This window comes from Jaculus jaculus, chromosome 16 (genome assembly GCF_020740685.1).
Source record: "Jaculus jaculus isolate mJacJac1 chromosome 16, mJacJac1.mat.Y.cur, whole genome shotgun sequence".
In the NCBI taxonomy this organism is placed as follows: domain Eukaryota; kingdom Metazoa; phylum Chordata; class Mammalia; order Rodentia; family Dipodidae; genus Jaculus; species Jaculus jaculus.
In genome coordinates this window covers 7,659,430-7,679,525 of record NC_059117.1, presented here as the reverse complement: position 1 = coordinate 7,679,525, position 20,096 = coordinate 7,659,430, and positions in this window count along the sequence as shown.

Here is a 20,096-nt window from a genome sequence, read left to right as displayed (position 1 = left end):
TCACAATGAACTCATCACAGAATGCATCCCGGAATACTTTATATACTGAGGGTGTGATTACACACATGGGAACTGCCATGTAGAGTTGCTGAATGAGCTACTTAAAAGATGAATCTGCTTTTGCGTAGTCATTGTACTTCCACAAATGTATCTTAAGAAAAGAATAACTTAAAAACCTAAATACAAAGCCGGGCGTGGTGGCGCACACCTTTAATCCCTGCACTCGGGAGGCAGAGGTAGGAGGATCACCGAGAGTTCGAGGCCACCCTGAGACTACATAGTAAATTCCAGGTCAGCCTGAGCCAGAGTGAGACCCTACCTCGAAAAACCAAAAAAAAAAAAAAAAAGAAAAAAAAGAAAACCTAAATACAAGACATGTGCTTCTAAAACATGGGAAGAAAACCGGAGTTTGGCATGGAAGTTGACTTTGAAAATTTTCCATATTAAAGTTGAATTCACACAGTGTGGTGAAAAGGCATACAAACATATTCTTCCTAAGTATGCTAATTCCAATAGGAAAAGTTTCATACATTCGTGCATACTCAGAATTATTTTTCATATTTCATTTCTATATTCAAATTTATAAATTTATTTAGTTGTAAAATGCATACGTGTGTGTGTGTGTGTGTGTGTGTGTGTGTGTGTGTGTGTGGTTTTTCATTGCCCTTCATTGTGTAAAACCAACTTTGTCTGACTTACAAATAGCATTTAAATTAAATAGTGTAAAACAAGATAAATAGTAGGCATACTGCTTCTTTGATTTAAAAACTTAAGTAAAATTTGGGGCCAGGATTATAACCCTATGCAATGTTTTGTAAGTTTAGAGGTCCACTACCACAAGTACATGTCTGCTGGATACTACCCACAATGTGGCCAAACTTAGTCCTTTCTATCCTCCCAAGTGCATTCCCAGGATTTCCTAGAAGCGGTTGCTATCTCATTATTATTATTATTAACAAACAAACTTGTTTTCACTAACTGTAATAGCTGATTTATTTCTTTTAAAAATATTTTATTTATTTATTAGCTAGAGAGAAAGAGATACACACAGAGAATTGGTGCACTAGACCTCTAACCATTGCAAATGAACTCTAGATGCAATGTGCCACCTGGTGCATCTGGCTTACATGGGTACTGGGGAATCTAACCTAAGTCCTCAGGTTTTTCAGGCAAGTACCTTAACCACTAAGCAATCTCTCCAGACTGATAGCTAATTTCTTTTGTCAACTATATTGGCTGTAGAATTGTGTAGGAGACAACAAACCTCTAGGCATAGCTATGAGGTTTAGCTGGGGAGAGAATATCTACCATGAATGTAAGAAAAACCAGTCAGTGAGATGAGTATAATAATCCCAGAGAAAGCCAAGCAGGTCAAATATATAAATTTACTTCTTCAAGTGCATTTTCAGTAGCCACACGTGCTAAGTCGTTATAGTGGATGAGAAATATTGCATATGACAAATGACTCCGTCTCAAACAGAGAGAACTGCCATGGTGAAGGTTGAGTAGCCAATAACCCTACTGGTGGAGGTTATCCTACAAGGTATGTATTCAGCACATTTTTGTAAACTTCAGGTAAGGACAGAAATTTCAATACATGAGGCAAAATGAGAGACAGAAAGGTGAAGAAGACATTGTACTTGAACACATCAATATTTTACTCTTTGTAACTAACAAGAATAGAAACAAACTTAGAACAGATGCCCTGAGCAGCTGTGTTCATTGCAGCCTCCATTCATCAGCAGCAAATGCATTCTGTCAAGTTGAAGCACTATATAACCTATTCTATAAAAAGGAATATGCGATTTTACTTTTATAAAATCCAACTTTATCATCCCTAATATCTTAACACTTTTGAAAACCATAATCTATATTACTTTATGATTCTTATTTAATTAATGGGAGGCAGAAAAATAAACATTTTACCCTTTAGGTAATAGATTGAGTCTAATTGACGTGGACAGAATAATGTAGCCTTCAAAATCTCTAGAATCTAAGCGTATTTCATATTAGAAAACCGTGATGAATTTGACTGTGATGGGAAATGAAGGATACAATCAAATGACCCTGAGATCAGTTGATCATATGGAATATGCAGATACCTACAGTGAGTTGTTGGCCAGGGAGGTCCCTTATGCCCCCAAAACATTACAGGCCATTGCCGAGGCCCTCTGTTTCCCACCAGGAAGAGATGGTAAGACCCTATTGCTGAAGACTCCACATACTTGGGCTTCAAGGCCACTGAGAAATCCTGCTGGAACTGAACTGATAATCTCCTTCATGTAGGCCAGCTGACAAAAAGCTGGAAGAAGCCATTCTACATGTAGTTCAATGGGAGAAAGAGATACCACCAGTGAAGATACTCAACAGTGGACACTGCAAGCCTTATAATTGGTCAGCCAGGCCAAATGAGCCAATGGGTGCAATAGTGGCATGTCTGTCATGGTGGAAACCAACTGCACTTCAGTTGGACTGGAGGCCCACTCCATGGGAGGGAATACATCCCTGATACTGAAAACTTAAAACAGGGGTAGTCATGAGCCCTTGGAGTGTAACAACTGCTGATGAATGGATAAATGTATATACTATGCTTATCAAACTGCCCAGTAAGCACTTCTCTTAATATTTATACCCTTATAATAATGCTACTCTCACTTTGGGTAGAGAATATGCTCTTTTCAGATGGTAGTGACCTTGGGATGACTCAGAAGGTATCATAGTGCTAGAAAGAGGTGACTGGAATACTGACTAACATCTCAATCACACCTTCCAAGGCTCAGGGTCTAATGCGGAAGAGGTGGCAGAAAGAATGTAAGAGCCAAAGGAAGGGTAGGACTCCTTACAACATGCTCCTTCCAGACATAAAATGGATTGGATATCCATGACTTCACAGCGCCTTACACCACCTACCCAAGACCATCATAAGAGGACAAAAAGTTCATGACATCAAAATAAAAGAGAGAATGATTGAGATGGGGAGGGTATATGATGGAGAATGGAATTTCAAAGGGGAAAATGGGAGGGAAGGGAGAGTATTACCATAGGATATTTTTCATAATCATGGAAAATGTTAATAAAAGTTGAGAAAAAAATGGGGTTTTAAAAATAATAATAATATTGCTTCATATAAGTGAAAAGGGAAGGAAAATGAGAGAGCCAGGGAGTTATAACCTGAGAAGTACTCAGCACCTTATTGCTGGAGTATACAGTGGAAAAATATGACCCATGATCTTAGGAATGAAAGTGACCACTAGATGCTGAAAAGTAGTCAAGGAAATAAATATTCTGATGAAGAGGAAAGGGTATAAAGCACTAATGATTGAATTTTAACTATGTAAATTCCAGTTTAGACTTCTCTCCTCCAGAAACATGATGATAAAATTGGTCCGTGTTAAGTTGCTAAAAGGAACCAGGAAGCCCTATGCTAATTTCATAATATTTAACATTGCTCCCTCTGGAGCTCAGTGTGTCACATTTAGAGCCTTATCTAGATTGAGCTCAACAACCGATCCAGAGCCCTTGTGCCTACAACTGGTTTAACAGTACTACCTTCCTATGAGGTTTCTCAGGTATTTGGCAATGTGGACTCAGGTTACAGCCTGTATGTGAAGGAATGGATGGAGCAAATTGATGCCAAACTGGCTTAAAAATAAAATAAAAATGTACATATTGGATCAGCATAATCTTTGAAAATTAAATTACATAGAAATATTATTAAATAGTAGAATGGGAATTCATCTTTTAATTTTCATCATATGGTTTATAAAAAAACTGATAGTGAAAGAGAAACCAGATGTGTATATGATGATTTATGAAACTGGTGGGAAAACCTTAAACTAAAAATTGTATATAGCTTGTGAGCACTTAGAGACATTGATTGATGAACTGAATAGCTTCTGGCTTAGCAAGAGCATAAGGTGAGAGCAGCTGACGTTGGCAAATTTGTAATCTTGGAGAAAAGCAGAGGAAAAGTCATCTCAGCATAATAATAAGATTAATCTATTAAACAGTCAAGACTTGTTCCATTTATCCTTGTAATTCAGAAGCTAATTCAAGTACTAATCTGATATATAGTGTTAACAACCACTGCTGATTGTCATACCATGCCTGGCATTCTCTTTATCTTTTTTAAAAATAGTCAGCAATTCCTAAACTTTTTGTTTTCAGACAAGATCTGTTTTAATTTCAGATTGCATCATTTAGCACAGAGCTATTTCCTCTTCAGTCCCTTTGTGAGGAGGAAAAACATGGAACCTTCAGTCACAGAGGACATTTCAAACTAAAATTGATTTTGATTGAATAACTGCTTTATCCCTTTCATTTGCTAAAGTTTCTCTCTTCCCCTGTAGCTAGGCATTATTTATTTTTTCCTAAGATTTTTTTACCATGAGCTTTGGTGCCATTTGATTTTCCTTAACACCATATGTCTAAGTTTATTTTTAAATAAACTTTTATTGAATCTTTACACATATGTACAAATAATATAAATACGAAAGCAATGATAACTTTTTGAAAAGATTAATGTTATCTTCAAATACAGATTTACTATCTGTGTTTTTATCTGGTTGCTTTTATTTGTCTATTTTTATTTATTTATTCATTAGAGACAGAGAGAGGGGAAGAGAGAGAGAGTGGAAGAGGGAGAGGATGGGCACACTAGGATCTCTAGTCACTGCAAACAAACTCCAGACACATGTGCCACTACGTGCATCTGGCTTACATGGGTCCTGGAAAATTGAGCCAGAGTCCTTAGGCTTCACAGGCATGCATCTTAAGCACTAAGCCATCTCTCCAGCCCTGGTTGCTTTTATTTGTAGGTAGAAATATTTTAATACAGTCCTGTCCCAAAAGAGAATATCTGGTCTAGGATTGTAATTACTGATAATGACTGTAATAATGACAAGAGTTCCATTTTGTAAAAAGTATTATTTTGGAAGTGAAAATGGAACACTTATAGAATTATGTTCAAGATTAGAGAAGTATCTGAAATTATGATATTACTTTGCATTATGTCCTCACCTTATTTATCTTTCCTTTTGCTGGGACAAAATACCTGATGAAAATTATGCTTAAGGAGAAATTTTTTAAAATTAGCTTATGGTTTTGAGAAGTCTATGATAGCCAGAAAAAACATCGCAGGGGAAGGAAGGAAGAATCACATTGTCATGGTAGTAGGGAAGAAGTAGGGAACAATTAATGCTACGTGCTCAGCTAGCTTTCTCCTTTTATCCAGCCTAGCAATATGGCCAATGGAATGGTAACGCCCACAGTGAGAGTATCACACTACTTCAGGTAATCTATTCCAGAAAACCCCTCACAGACATGCCCAAGATGTTGATTTCCATAGTGGTTCTAAATCCTGTCAAGTTACTGGGATAGTATAAGTTTGACACACAAACATGATATTTTAATCCATAAATGTTCATCACCTGTTCCCATTTGCTCATGGTCTTGCCATAATCCAAATGAATTTCATTCAACTTCACAAGTCCCCTAAATCATCAGTCTTTTCTGAGACTCGGGCAATCTTGCAAATGTGAGCTACTATAGCATCAAAATGTGCATTGGCACAAAGAAAACATTTTCAATCAAAATGGAAGTATTGGATCATAGCAGGAAAGGAAAAGCATGACCAAAACCTTGTGGGGGAAAGCCCAAATCCTACAATTCCATGTGCAGCATGTGGAAATCATGATGAGGCCATCTTTTCTCCAAAAAGCTTAGGTTTCTCTGCCTTTCCACACTTGCTGCTTATGGCCTCTCTTGTGGACTGGATCCACATCTAGCCTACAGTTTTCTTGACAGATGTGCCATGGTGCTGTACCGCTACAATCTTGAGGTCACCACTGCAACTTAGGGTTCACTTGCACGGCTTCACAGTGGTCAGACAGGTTCTCCTTTCAGGGATTTAAACAACATCTCACATTTGTTAGCATCCATAGCTCTCTGGAACTTTGGTGCAATACTAAATGACCTCCACCATCTTGTATCTTGCATTCTTCTAACATCAGAAACCTGTAGGTTATGCTGCCAAGTTCACTTTAGATCAGGATGAAGACTGGAGCCCATGGAACACAGCTGTAGCAATCTCTGTATGTTGACCTTGGGGAACAGAGCTTGCCTTTATGATTCTTTCTTCAGGACTCTTTGTTTTAAAATGGTTTACATTCTTTCCTTCTTGAGCCTTCAGTGGATTGGGTTTGACTCACAGAGCATCTTTGCTATTATTCCTGCATAGAGGAGTATAATTCTCTTTGATGGTGGTAATTTCATTAGTAATTATAGCTGAAGTCATTGAAGTCTCTAGGTGCAGTATTTTGAATTTTAAAAAATATTTTCCCAAGTCAAACATTGTAGTTTTTATATCTTTTGGCTCTGATTTTCCTAGCTTTCATTATACATCTGAATTAGGGTAGCAAAAGACACCATGCCACAGATTCAATGCTTTTCTGCCTTTAAATTACCTCTAGTCCATTACTGTTAAGTTCAAGTTTGTTCAAGTTCTTATGACATGGGCAGAATGTATCCAGTTTCTTTGCAAAAATATATAAGTGTTTCTGGACCAGTTCCCAATAAAGTCCATATTCCCCACTTGAAAACATCCTGAGCCGATCTTCATTGTCTACATATGTTTCATGGGCTGGCTTCCTGGACTGTGTGAAAAGAAGGGTAGCTTAGTGTCAGGATTTATTGTTCACTTCTTCTTTCCTACAGACATGACAATGTAATTCCTGTTCTGGCTCTTGTCTTTTAAACTCCACTATGCTATGCTAAATGCATTGAAAAGCTTTTCTATTTCAACATTACACATCTTTCCTGAATCCAGCTCCCAAACTTCTAAGACACACATAATCAATTTTATCACATCAGTAATCTTACACTCGGTACCCATTTTCTGTATCAGTTTCTTTCTCATTGCTGGGACAAAATGTCTAACCAGAAACAGTTAGTGAAGGAAAAAGGCTAGTTTGGCTTACAGTTCATAGGTCAGAGTCTAGGAGGAAAATGTGACAGGAGCCAGAACAGGAATTACATTGTCATGTCTGTAGGAAAGAAGAAGTGAACAATAAATCCTGACACTAAGCTACCCTTCTTTTCACACAGTCCAGGAAGCCAGCCCATGAAACAGTCCTTCCCACCACAATAGTCAGTCCTCCCACCCCAACTAATAGGGCCTAAAACATTCCCTACACTCAGAATTTGTTTCCTTCGTGATTTTTAACCCTGTAAAGTTGACAACAAAAGATTCAACATTACAGTCATGGTTTACTGAGCTGAAATGTTTTAGTTAAAAATACACTTGCTATTCTGCGAAAGATTCAAACACACAATTAGAATTGCTTTGACTATTTCCCTTATTATGTAAATATACTTACACTCACAATCACACATGACGAACATGGTTGTTTTCAGCCCCCCACCCCCACCCCCGCTGCACCTCTACACTACTGAAATTTGTCCTGTGCAACACTGGTGGCTCGTTTCTCTCCCCTGTAGAATTCAGTGCTCTCAGCTGAGTCTTGACAACCCAAATAATCGCTGGCTAAATTCCAAGGTGCCCTGGGGCAAAGTCTTCCTGCTGCACAGAAAGCCACAGCTCATGGTACTTGGCAAGTATCGATTGAGTTCTTGATAGCCAAGACAAATACTTTTATTTATATTTTATATGTTTAGGTATTTGTTTTATACTTTCACTTCTAAGTTCATTGTATCAAGAATACAGAACATATTTTCTTTCATTACATTTTAAAGATGTATTTATCTCACATGCTAAAAGTGCTATAGATATGATATATTTCTACCTACATATTCTGAAATTTCAAGAAGATGAGATATGCATATACATATATAGATATAATTATGACCTGTATTTCTTTTCTGAATCTTCTTACAATAAATGAAATTTTTGTCACTACAATTTATGCTTTTTATTTCTTGGGGAAGTTTATTAATATACATCTGCCTCTAGGTATTGTTATCTACATCCAATTTACTGCCAGAATTTGTTTTTAGGAATTGAATATTTTGTCTAATAAAGTCATTCTGTCTATTCTATTTAGAATATATTTATTTTACTTACAAACATTTACAATACTTTCAGTGGCACCACATATTGGATTTTTTCATTTCATTTAATGTAAGGATGTTTCTAACCTACATATTCTGTTTTTTAAATTTTAAAGTATGCATATATTACTAAATGCTAAGTTAAACATTTCCACTTTTGCAAGCTGATGAGTTTCAAGTTGTAATACTGTAAAATGCGTGGTAATAAAGGCTTGTCAATATGTAGTGTTGGAATAATGGGATGATTTATAGAAAAAAAGTCAGATTTCTGCCTAATGCAAAAGAATAGCACAAATATTAATTGAACTAAGTTAATTTAAAATGGGCTGGGGATGGTGCACAGTTGTTAGAGTGTTTTTCTAGCAAGCAGAAAACTCTGGTTGTAAGAGCCACATAATGGGTGGTTGGGAATACTCTGGGGTATGGTCCCCCACTATTCCATTGGCACTGACTAATGTCTATGTGACCCCACAATGTACCCCACAGCTTCACTGATGGGGGCCCCAAAGAAGTTGAACAGGGGAGAGGGAGTAAAAGAGGATAAACTGTTTAAAATATAAATAATAAATAAATTTTAAAAAATTATTTTAAGGGCCACAGGATGGGTGAAAATATCCTAAAGCACAGCTCTCACCACATCCAAAGACTGACTCAGGCCCTACTTACCCCACAGTAAACACAAATAGCCACGTGAGGGGGACACTTAGAGAAATGGAGACCAGGGGAAATATGGCAATATCCTATATATAAAATACACAAATGAAAAGAATGACTAAATAATAAATAAATAAATAATAGATCTATATACCCCGTTGAATGCATACTGGTGAAAACTTGATGCATGTGTTTACAATTTATATGAGTAATATCCATCTACTACTTGAACTGCAAAGTTATGTTTAATAAACTAAATATGTTAGATATGCTAAGTTATGAAATCGTTTCCTGCAACACCTTGTTGTATGTTATTGTAACCTGTGCTGAAATGTGGACTAAGGCTTTACATGGTTGTTGAATATCTCGTCACTTCTCATAGACCTATTAAATAAGGGCAGTGATATTTTCACTCTGTTTTTAAATTTGCCAGTAGTCTTTCCAGCAGAGGGTGTGTCCTTGCTGATCCCATGTTCACACATAGCAACATGTTCACCAGTGGCAGCTCTTCCCTGACACTGCTGCACTGGTGGATCTATCGAGTCACACTCCGTATCACACCAACAGTGTAGCCATCTTCACCCTGAAATGAATTTTAAAACCTTCTGTTGGATAAAATTCCGCTCTTGTCTATTTCTGCTTAATTATGCTTTAGATACTCTCCTGAGCTCTTATTGTTGACTGATTCATTATAGCATACATGGAAAACACAAGGTTTCATCTTTGTCCATATGCTTTCAGGTGTGCTGACAGTGTCATGTGAGGAAAGGCTCTTTCTGATCTGTGTTCACTTCTGAGATGGGTCAGTGAAGTCAGTAAAGCATTTTCCATGCAAGCATAGAAGCTGAGCTCAGATCCCAAGTACCTGCTTAAACTCTGAGCGCTTCTAAGGCAATGACAGGCTGACCCCTCGGGAAAACTGGCTAACTTTTCTAGACAAATAGCTCAGCTCCTGGTTCTGTGAGACAGCCCATCTCATTAAATAAGGAGGAGAGTGATTGAAGCAGCTGCTCCACATTTGAACTCTGCACTCCACAGGCACAACCATGTGTGCAATATGCACTTGTGCACACTGCATGTGAGCTCACACACATAAAAAAAAAAAAAGGCCTTAAGCTGCTTCCATAGTTAGTAAACTGCAACTACCTTAATAAGCAAACCACAATTTAAATGGCAGTTATCCTTTGTAACAGAGAACCAAGCCTCAATCAAGAGAGCTGAGCTTCAGTCCTTCACAGGCTGCCAGACGACTCTCCTGTGCCCAAACAAGGCCAGAGTGAACTGTAAGAAGTCAAGGTGCTTGTGTAGCTCCAGTCCTGTTTTCTGTCTCTTCATCCCAGTCAGGGTCCACAGAACCTCCTAGAGCAGTTTGCACCTATGCTGGTCTAGAGTGCTTCCTGATCCTGGAATCTTTCTTTGCAGTAATAAACTTAATAAGGAGGTTTTTAAAAATCTCCTTTTCTATTAGTTATGGACATACTCAATAGGTAAACAGAACATATTGGTACCATACTTTCCCTCATCCCTGCTCCCCTCCAATGGGACCCCCATTGTTGGGGATGTCAGTCATCCCTGTGGAGATTATGAGTCATGCATTGTGAGGGTAGCCATCAGTTATGGGGAGGAGGCAATGTGTCGTGCATAATGTTCCAACTTGTTGCTGTAGCAATCTTTCTGCCCCCCTCTTCCATTAAATCCCATGAGCCATATTGTGTTTGCTTAAAGTCGATTTCAGTGATTGTCTCTTAGGAACCTCTGGAACTCTGCTTTGGTAGGTGTTGAGTGTGCTCAGTGTTTATCTCCTTACCCCTGTGTTGATATCAGGTCCACCAAGAAAGCAGCACTCTTGCTCATTTCCCCAATTCCTTCATTATTTTAGCTGGGGCCCTGGTGGGGTACAATGGGTCATGTCTCTCCTCAGGTCCCACTTCCATCTGAAAAAAAGAAGCAGATTCTCCAATGGACAGTGAAGTCAGCACAGGTTAAATAGGATAACCATTATTAATTTATAGAGAATTTAATGGGTATAGACCCTCTTGTAGCCCAAGATTAGTTGGAGCTTGATATTGGAAATCAAACTCATTATTTGGATATGATTCTGACTTGTTTCCCAGTTCCAGATGTGGGTTCCTTTCCACTAAGAATGTATTAACCAACCCAGGAGTAGTTGTTTACCCACGATGACTGTGTGCCACTATTGCACTTGTGTGAGCATCATGTCAATCTGTGTGCTTCTGAGTAGCTTCTACTTCTAATTGCTTGTACAGTTGTTGCCCCCCCCCCCAGTAGTTCATGTAGCACCCTCTATCACTAGATGAGCTAAGTGTCTGAGGAATGGCTCTCTTCCATATTCCAGCCAGGTATCTCCATGTTTCCTACATACAGCATATGGTCTTCAGTAGTAGGGTCTTGCCATTAACCTCTGGTGGGCAGTCAAGTTCTCTGATAGAATTCTGTCTTGTTTTGGGAAACCTTGTCAGTCTCTCTGATCAACAGGTCACTGTGGGTACTAACTGCATCCTGGTGTTGGAAGTTACAGGCCAACACTAAGGGGGAAAAAGATGAAAAAGAAATAAAATACAAAAGATAAAGAAAGAAAAAAAAAAACAGGATAAATAAAAGGTTAGGCTTTATCTCACCCTCTCCAAGGTCCTTTGGTTTAGGTGTTACCTCTAAGGTCCTGTTGTTGGTGAGGATGTGGAAAAATAGAAACCCTCATTCACTGTTGGTGAAGATATAAGCTGGTACAACCACTATGGAAATAAATGCTGAGACTCCTAAAAGGCTTGATTATAAAGTTACCAACAGATTCAATTATTCCCTTACTGGGAATTTATCCTAATTGTTCCATGCCTCATTTCAGAGATATTTGCTCATCCATGTTTATAGCTGCTCAATTTATATTAGCTAAGAACTGGAATCAACCCAGGTGCCCATCATTGAATGAATGGATAACAAAAATATGGAATATCTACGTGATAGAATTCTACTCAGCAGTTGGAAAAAAAATGACACAATGAATTTTGTGGAAAAATGGTTGAACTTAGAAGAAATCACACTCACATAATCACAGAAAGACAATTGTCACATGGTCTCACTCATTTGTGGCTCCTAACGTGGATCAGCCTGAGATACTTACATACCTAATAGGCAGCTTGAGGCCTTGACAATAGGGAGGGTAGGATTTGTCAGGAAGGTAAGCCTGGAGGCACAAAACTGGACTCAAATGGAACTGGTAGGTAGAATCCTATATCCTGGAAGACAGATTAAAAGGTTGAACCCTCAAAAGGACCTTAGAGGGAACAACTGAATGGAAGGGCCCTGGAGAGGGTGAGATGAAAATTAAAGTGGTCTTTTCTTCTATTTTCATATTGGCCTGAAAATAAACAAGCTTTAAGTTGAGAGGAACATCAAATGTAACCAGTTAGTTGAATGTTGAAGTGGTGAAACAGGAATTTTCTCTTCCTTGTTCCTCTTTCACTATGACCCATAACCCCAAAGAGACTCTTGGTTTAATCATGAGCATATTCTTTAAGCATAGTTGAGATATTCAGTTTCATCTGTGGAAAAGGTTAATAACCAGTGATTTTTGAATGGGAATCTTACTAATGTCCTTGAGGTCAGTCAAGACATTTCACTAGGAAATCCAAGTCCCGTTTTTCTGAGAATAGCAAGCTCTTCAAGAGGAAGAAAACAGCTTTGGAAATAGTACAGGACTTCCTTTGCAGATTAATTTTATCTCTGTGTTTTCTTTCTCTTTACCTATCAATTTTCTGTTCATTTATTTTCTTCTTCCTGAAACATTATCGAGGGCAAGAATTTTGTCCTATCCTTGTGATCGATGACACTAAAAGCATAGACACACCATGCATAGTTTCTGACTGAAGTATAAATTATTAATGCATAGAAATTATATCATTTTCACATCTTAGCAGTCCCAGCTAAACATCCTCTGGCTGCACTGCTCAGCTCATTGTCTAAAAATTTAACCATGTGGTAATCTATATGTGGGATCTCAAGTGCATTTCTCAGTTAGATTTTCTTTGAATCTTTAAACTGATCTGCTAACTTTTTACTTTCTTCTCTCACTGTAATCCATGCAAGTTCAAAGTTCATCATATTACAAACTTTGACAAGAGCAGAAATACAATAATTCCATTACATTCACAAATTCCTTTCTTTTTAAGTAAAACAACTTCTTTTTCCTCCACAACTTACATTCTTTCATATTTCTCTTCATTTGGAAAAGCTCTATTTCCCACAAAAAAAGTGAATAGAGGGGAACTTCCTTGATGTTTTCCCCAAAGGTTACTAAAAATCACTGTGTATAGCAAAGTGTCTATCTAGCACCCTAGGTAGTAAAGTTGACCCAGAGCTTAAATCCAGTGAGTTATGTCTGGAGAGGGTAGTCTTGCAAAGTGTCTAGTTAGAAGGTTTTATTAATTATTTGATAATGGCTCTTCCTATAACAAGGGGGAAGAGAAGAGTAGCATTCATCAATTACCTACAGAGAACCCCCCCCCCATGACTATTTTGGAGTGAAGTGGTAGTGCATCTGTGGAGATGAGAGAGAAAGGGTCAGTGGTGCCCCAGGAGCCAGGCGAGTGCTTATTCCAGAGAGTTTACTCAGCACTGAATCTCCCCACATTGAGAGATGCCATCCTGACCACTCAAGAGTCCTTTGCCACACAATTTCTCTTGTGCCAAATGCAAAATACTGCATTGTTACATACTTCAGACCACTGTGCCCGAATGACCCACAGAATATTAATATTTAGTACAACGTCAGTTGACAAACATCAAGTGGCAGGTCAGAGGCATCAGAAAGCCTGCTGGGTCACATTGCATCTTCCACAAGAAAGCATAGCATACAATTTCAAAGCTTGTTCTAGCTGACATACACCCCTTAACAAGTCTTCATCTACTAAGTATTCCACAATTATCCCAAGCAATACCAGTAGCTGGGACCGGGTATTGAAACATGTAAGGCTATGGGAGCTGTTTAATATCCAAGCGATCACAGTGCTCTGCTATACTATGCCAAGTGTAAGACATCTTTAAAGATGCAGAGCTGAGGCTTCAGTGGTTTTTGGGAGTTAAAATGGAGGGAAAGATCAATAAAGTGGCACACAATACTTTTAAGGAAGTAAAACTATTCTGTATGACACTATAGTGTTAAATAAATATTATCTATGTCTTTTTCAAATATTTGCTGTACAATATAAAGAGAAAACTCTGATATAAGAAACTGTAGACTTTAGCAGATTATGAGTTATTAATATTGTCTCATCAATTTTAATATGTAGTACTCATGCTGGATGTTTTAACACAAAGAGTAGCAGGAGGCCATATAGAATTGGGTAGCAATTTCATGTATTATTTCTTAACTTTCCTATATATCTCAAACTGGTCAGAAACTCATTAAAAATACTTTCAGCCTCATTTCACTATTTATTTTCATTAGTAGCATGTCAGGTAAATAATGTAAGTAAATAGAAAGATAAACCCGAATGATTAAACAATCATTCACTTAGAAAACATTTTTAAACATACAAAATTCCTGTATGATAAAAGTTAGTTAATATTACAGAATGGTTCTAGTTATTAGGTGAAGATATTTTTTAATTTAATTATAGACATAACTAGTTTGGACACATCATGTGTTGGTACTGTCTTTTACTTCATTCCTGCCCCCATTCCAATGAAGGGCCTCCTCAGTGGGGTTGCAGGCATTCCCATTGGACGGTGTGTTATGCGTCATGGGAGCAGCAGTCAGTTATTGAGGACAGGCAGTGCCTCTGGGCATGACGTCCCCACCTGCGACTCTTACAATCTTCCCAGCCCCCTCTTCTGCAATATTCCCTGAGCTGTGTTGGGTGTGTATTAATTCTACTTCAGTGATGAGCTCTTAGTAGTGTCTGGAGTGTTGCTTTGGTAGGTGTCAAGTATCCTCAGGGTCTGTCTCCTGTACCCTAGCGCTGTTTGTCAGCCTCTTAGGTGAAGGTTACTGCTTTTAGTTACGTTCTGTTTTATGGGCTATGAGCAATGCATGCATTCATTAATCAAGCTGTACATACAGAGCCAAGGATTTTTTTTGTTGTTCATATGGAATTCAATAGAATATTAAGTTATACAGAACAAAATACATAAAAAAAGTCTGTAAGGAGTAATGTTCAAATGATAACCCTAGAGGGAATATTAAATATAATTATCTGAGTTATTGATGGATAAAATAATAAATGATCACCATTCTGGGCTGCATAATGTTACCAGCCACCATGTAAACAACACAGTGAAACAAGCAAAATAATTAAACTGAACATCAGGTTTAACAAAATTGACGTGTTTATATTTTAATTTGACAGAGTTGAATATAGATGTGTGGACAAGTGATAGGTTTTTTTGGAATATAATTTTGAACACAATGTTATCACATAAGAAATCAATAATCAGGGCTGGAGAGATGGCTTAGCGGTTAAGCACTTGCCTGTGAAGCCTAAGGACCCCAGTTCGAGGCTCGGTTCCCCAGGTCCCACTTTAGCCAGATGCACAAGGGGGCGCACGCGTTTGGAGTTTGTTTGCAGTGGCTGGAAACCCCGGCGTGCCCATTCTCTCTCCATATATATATATATATATATATATATGCCTGTTTCTCTCTCTGTATGTCACTCTTAAATAAGTACGTAAAATAACAAAAATAAAAAAAATAAAGAAACCAATAACCAGAACTTGGGATATAGCTCAGCAGTTAAAGATCCTTATTTGCTGGTCTGGCTACCTGAGTTTGATCTTGCTCAGCACAAGTTTAAAGGCAACAAGTGGCCTCTGTAACCTCGTGTGCTTACAACAATGGGAGACAGAAGCAGGAGAGCCTGGAAGCTTGCAAGGAGCAAGATGGACGCTGACTCTAAAGAGGAAGAGGAGAAACACCCTGAGGTTGTTGCCCGACCTCCACAAATGCACCATGGCACACACACACACACACACACACACTACACACACACACACTACACAAACATATGTATACATACAAAATAGAATAACTTAAGAAATACTCTACTGTCAATAAGGAACTTAAGTTTTTTTTTTCTTTGATAATTAGGATATACTCTTATAATGGATATTAGAAAATATTTTAATTGAGCAAATGTCTAATTTTGTGAGAAATATGTTACATTTTATATATTCCATATGTATGTATTTAAATAAATAGTTGAGAATATACCTAATAAATCTGAGTTCTTTCACATTACATTGCTATCTATAGAATTCAGTTTTCAAAAGAGCTCATATCATAGTAGTTAAGGCCTTTTTGCTATACAGAATCAATTGCTAATTATTATAAAAGCTACTATGTTATCAGTTCTTTGTATATTTTTCATACATACAAAAATATTGACTTAGATATATATCAAACCATTTATTTTTATTTATTTATTAATTTCAAGGTACAGTCTCACTCTTGCCCTGTCTGACCTGAAACTTACCCTTATAGGCCCAAAATGGCCTTGAACTCATAGTGGTCCTCTGCTTTCTGAGTGATGAGATTAAAGGCATGCACTACCACACCTGGCTCATTTATTTTTAAGTATGGATGTTATCTTTTTGTTAGATAGTGTCTGTGAAGTGCATGTTTGTGTACAATCAACTTTCAAGGTATAGTAATTTTAAAAAGTATAGGCAGACTTAATATTGTTAAAATTGGCCCCAACATAGCTCAGGGAAATTTTGCAGAAGAGGGGGTGGAAAGAATGTCAGAGCCACATGTGGGGTCAGGATATGCAGAGACATTTATCGTACCAATATCTGTGGACTAACTCCACAATGCACGACCCTTATGCTAACTCCACAATGCACGACCCTTATGCTAACTCCACAATGCACGACCCTTATGCTAACTCCACAATGCACGACCCTTATACGTCAACAAAGAGGGGCCATTGGGGAGGGGGTAGGTCACGGATGAGCCTAATGATGGTACCTAACTGCCTGTATTTGCTGAATAGAAAACTAATTTTTAAAAAAAGGCAATAAAGGTACACTGTGAAAGTGACATTACATCCATCGTCTCCATTGGGGCCTGGAACGGAAAGTGCTGGTGGTATTGCCCTAGTGTATTGGCATACGGTAGAAATACACTTAAGCCAGTTTTGAGTTAAACACCTTTTTCTTCCACTACTGCTTTCTGTGGTCAGAAGACAAGAACACTGTGAGGTCATCCAACCTCACCCAGTGTTTCTTCTTATTTACAGCACTAGCGAAATGTGGGTAGCAGCATGGCAAGGGTGAGCTTGTAGCCCACCCTCTGAGACTAGTCTAGAAGAAGCACAGCCCCTCTTGAATGAAGATGAAACTAACTTTGGAGAGAATGAGAAAGGCATTTTTTTGTGTGTTTATTAACGAAAAATCATTCCAGGTAAAAAGTATTCATTGTATTGTAGCAATGCTATAAATTCCTGCAACACATGTTGCTGGCTGAAATCTGTCAAACCAAATGTACAGATCTTAGATGAAAACTCGTGATTAGGCCTTAAAATGGAATCATCTTACACTGCGCTGAGGAAAGCTTAGATTTTAAAAATAACTTCAGAGTCATGAAAAGGTTAAATATGTTGACAAAACCCCACAGGGATGGGGATATGTCTCAGAAGCTATTAGGTATTAGCTTGCAAAGCCTCATGGTCCAGGTTCAATTCCCCAGTACCCACTTAACCCCAGTACCCACTGAAAGCCAGATGCACAAAGCACAAAGTGGTGCATACATTCGGAGGTTGTTTGCAGTAGCAAGGGGCCCCTTTATGTCCCTTTACACACTCTCTCTCTCAAAAATGAATTAATATGAAAATATTTTCAAAAAATAACCTAAAAACCCCTAAACTATCCAATCCTTCAAGTGTAGTTTAGAATATAAGAACATGCAATTATTTTGTGTCCTGATGCTACATTTGTAGAATTTTTTTGGCATGATCATTTGAGAGCCACTTAAAGAAGGCTGTTTTCAACAAAACAAAGCACACAAACAGTCGTATAAGTGATTCATTGTGGACACAACTCATGCTGCCCAGTGTGAGTACTTAAATGAGAACAACCTCTGAATGGAGCTGGAGTGGAGAAAAGATATTCCATTTAAATATTTACTTAGGATCATTCTTTCTTATCTACTGCCTTGACTCCACATGCCAAAGAGAGACAGGAGGGCAGCAAGAAATGCACTTACAGACCTCTGAGGGATAAATGGTGCCCATCCCTTTAAATTAGAGCCAAGCTTACCTCTCAGCCACTCTACCTCCATGACTTTTGAGATTTGCTCATCACACATGGAGACATAAGGAACGTGACCACGGGGCACGACCAAATCAACAGCCCTGCCAGCAATCTGTCCGTGTTCATGATGAAGCAATCAGAACAGATGCACAATGTGAACATTAGCACCACCCCACTTCAATAAAAAATGAATTTTTTGTTTGGCTTTTCTAGGTAGGGTCTCACTCTAGCCCATGCTGACCTGGAATTCACTCTATAGTATCAGGGTAGCCTTGAACTCACAGCGATCCTCCTACTTCTGCCTCCAGAGTGCTGCGATTAAAGGTGTGAACCACCATGCCTGGCAAAAAATGCATATTTAAGAAGGTATCAGTGAAATGATTTCATAAGTCAATGGATAAGAATTGCTGCCATATTGTAGAAGGTATATGTGAAATAATAAAACCAGTGCTGCAGGAGCACATTTCAGAGCTCTTTTGAACCTCTTTCTCAGTCCCGAGGAAGCCCAGTGTCCACAGAGCAGAAGAGACTGCAGTAAGAAAGCCTTCAGTGAGAACTGACGAGACACAGAGCAAATGCAGACAGTCAAAAGAAAAAGAAAATTGAGAACAAAATCGATTTTAAGGAATTGAATCCTTGAAAACTAGACAGGTAAGAAATTTAATTGGAAAGTGTGAGACTTCAAAAGAGGGTAGACCAGGAACATAACTCAGTTGTAGAACACCTGTCTAGAGGTTGTGTAACAACCTCTCAAATTGCTCTTAGCACCCTAAGAAAGAACATTATAATCAAACAGAAAACTTTGATGAAAAGAAGAAAAAGTAAATTGTTAATATTTAATTTTAAGCTACCATAAAAAGTAATGAGTCCCATCATAATATCTTCAGACATTTATATCATTTTGCAGGGTCTTTACTTGCTCTCTTCTATCATCTCCCTGAACAACCTGGTACACTATATGTCAGGATTATGTGGATACTTCAGACAAGAAGTTTTAAAGCAGATGCTAATTAAAATATAATGTGAGATGTCTTTTTTCTAAATTTATTAGAACTAGTATTTTGAGTTCATATTCAATATGACAGTTATTAGAGCTATATTAGTGATCACATTAAAAATATTTTGCCTGCATGAAATTCTATGTTGAAAAGATTTATATTTAGAAGATATTTGTTTTGACACATGTATTAATTTTTATGATTTAGTGAATTTTGAAAGGTTTGCATGAAATAAACTCTACCTAATTACAACATATTATTTATTACATAGTTCAATATACTTGAGTAATTCTGTAGGATTGTTATACTACTACCAGAGGCTTTGGCTTACATATTTCCTTTCACTGAATGATGCTGTGAGTTTAAGTTTATTACTAAAATTCTAAAATTATTCATTTCAGTATATATAGTAATTGTATTGTAATTATGCAAGGCAGGCAGTGACACAACAAACAAGCAAACATCACCAGACGTCATTGACAATAACTTAGTTGCTACTTATTTCTATGGTCATGCTCATATTTTTTTCAATTTTTCCTGAGTCTCTAAGAATTCATCTTTTATCATTTTTTTTCTGCTTTAAAAGCACTTTTGCAAACACAGTTAGAAAATGAAGGTTAAAAATGAGACCTTATACAACATAGTTTTACATATAAGCTACCAAGTCTTAACTTCAGAATGGTGGATGGCACAGTGGTTTCTCAACATTATACCAAGTATACACACAATACAAATAAAATTGGAGTCACAAAAATAGATAAATTTGGTCTCATCAAAATTTAAAAGTATTTGACACATTATTCCTTAAATTGCATTTGTTACTGATACCATATCTGCTATTTTACGTAATAGGCACAGTGATATGACCAGTTGTGCGATGATGTTTGAATTACCTTGGCTTTAGACAGGAATGTAAGAGTGAGTCTTCACAGTTCAGTGCCCTTCCTTCAAAAAAGCGTTAGCATCACTCTTTTTATCCTAAACCCTGAAATATGAGCACATCTGAGAAGCCCATCAGCTCATGAGAGAACCCTCACTATGACCATTTTGTTAGACTTCTCAGTCTTCACAACTATGAGAAGTCATTTTTTATTTCATCCAAAAATTATTTAA